The sequence below is a fragment of the Aquila chrysaetos genome, chromosome 2, assembly GCF_900496995.4.
Source record: "Aquila chrysaetos chrysaetos chromosome 2, bAquChr1.4, whole genome shotgun sequence".
NCBI classification, from domain to species: Eukaryota; Metazoa; Chordata; class Aves; order Accipitriformes; family Accipitridae; genus Aquila; species Aquila chrysaetos.
In genome coordinates this window covers 74,550,506-74,552,869 of record NC_044005.1, presented here as the reverse complement: position 1 = coordinate 74,552,869, position 2,364 = coordinate 74,550,506, and positions in this window count along the sequence as shown.

Genomic DNA, 2,364 nt, shown 5'->3' with positions numbered 1-2,364 from the left:
GACGGGGCGGGCGGAACGGGGCAGCTCCGGCTCCTGATTGGCTCCCTAATTGCGTCGCGCCCCCCTCTCCGGCGGGAGCGGGCTAATCAGGGGCAGCCCGCGCGGGTCAGAGGCCGGGCGCGCGGGCGCGCGCGGGGACCGTTGGGGCGAGCGGCGGCGGCCGCGGGCCCTGTGAGGAGCGGCGGCGGCGGGCTCGGCCGCCCAGCGCCCTCGGGGGGCGGCGGCGGTGTGGGGGTGCCGCTTGAGGCCTGGCGTCAGGTACCGCGTCCCTCCCTGCCGAGGTTCTTCGTTAAAGGGTTGTGGAAGGCGAAGCGGAGGTCCCGGCGCATCGGGCGAGGTGCGGGCGGCATCCGCTCGAAGAAACGACGGTGCCCGTCGTACGGCTGAATTATTTCAACCTGTTTAAATTTCCCTTCATTTTCTCCTCCCCCTGGTTCCGGTTTCTCCTCCTCGAGTGAAATCCGCCGCAGTCTTTCCCCATCACGACCGTTCTCCCTGCTCAGACCCGGGGGGTTATTTTGCCGTGTAAATGCGTTCATCCCCCCGTCCTTCAAATGCGAGGAAGCTGTTTTTTCAAGTCTCCTCTTTCCATACCCTGTTGAGTCACTAGCGAGGCAAACCGGTGCTGCTGAGAGAAACGCTCCATTATGAGGTGGTGTAGCCAGTTCTTCAGTGAAGTCGGAATGCCAGCAAATAGCTTTTTTCCAAAATTTTCATGAAAAAAAGAAAAGCGATTGACTCGTTATCAGTTTGAAACTAAATGATCCCTCTTGAGCACCTGCAGAAGCAGCAGAACTGAAAGCAGAGGTTTGCCAAAGGGTTGGTCACCTGCCTTTTAGCCAGGAGCTAAGCACTTGGGATGCCACAAGGATGTGGCGGCAGCCGTGAGGCCTGATTTTCCCCTTTACCTGAGGGTATTTCAACTCATACCTCTTGTTCTCCCATAACATTATTTTGACAACAAACTACAGCATCTCTAATGTCGGAGAACTTAGATTGCCCTATTGATACTATTCCAACAGCTTTGTTGAATTTATATTAATTTGTACTAATGATTCACCAGGGCAGGAACCCAGCCGGGTTTGCTCCCAGTTAAGTGTGTAAACCACCAAACCAGGGAGTCACACCCACTTGTTTGCATGCTGCTTCCGTACATTTAGGAGTTTATATGAAGTGGCATAGTTCCACACAGAAAGACAGAGAAACATGCACTTCAGCGTGAGGTGCCTGTGCTAATAAAATATTAAGTCCTGCCTTACACAGTGTAATGCCTAGGTATTGATTATCATAAGAAGGACACAAGTCAGAATAACTCTATACCTTAATCTTTCCCTATTTCTTTTTTCACTTGTTCTCCAGCATTTTTCCCACATGTCCTTAATCATTTATGGATGATAGGAGCAACCCCTACAGCTTCACTGTGGGCTGTCCATTCAGAAGGAAAAACCTTTTTTTCCCCTCCATTGAACCTGAGTTTGGTTCAATGGAAACATCACACCTCAGGATGAAATCACTTAGGAAAGTTGCTGCTCTGTAGAACAGTCCAGTTGGTCTCTTTCTTCACTCCATCAGTATTTTCTGGGTCACTACAGAATTGTTCTAGTCACTTTCTGTCACTAGAAGTCCTATCCGGTCTCTGGATAGTGGCAGGTTGTAGGGGAAATTCACTGACACATGAGAATAGCAACAAGTTGTTTTTCGACTACCCATATACTCAGCCCTCCTGTGCCTGTGTTACACTCTCTCTGTAACAGGATTTATGTTCAGACTGGCTGGCCTGCTGCTGCAGCCTTCAGTAAAAAAGCATGGGAATTGTCTGGTAGTTTCTTCTTTCTGCAGCTGTTTTCTTTTTCCATCATACCTGACCTGCTAGTGTTGAAAAATACCTCTTGCCTGAAAAACCTCTGCCACTAACAACAAGAAAAATGCTGATCTGTAGGTTTTCAAAAGGAAAATGCAAAAATGCTCTCTTCCAATATGTGATGAAAACTTCTGTACCACAGATGTAGGCCATGCTAGAAAAGCCATATTTTGACCATATTTTTGGTGGTCATAGATTTTAGTTTATAGCTTATTTTAACTTCACAACTGTTTCTGTTTATAACTAAATAGGGGATGCAACTGTAACACAGTACCACTTTTCTATAACAACATTAGAGAGTACACAGATCAAAGTAATGTAGCCCCACATCACCTTTCATGTCCAAGGGATGACACTTGTAATACAGAGCTGCCCAGATAGATAGCCTTGGAACTGTCAAAAGAAACATTATTGTGATCAGTTCCATATAAAGGAATATGTGGCTGTAGGCCAATAATTCAAAATGGTGGCGGTAAGGGGTGACGGATATACAAGCTAAGCAA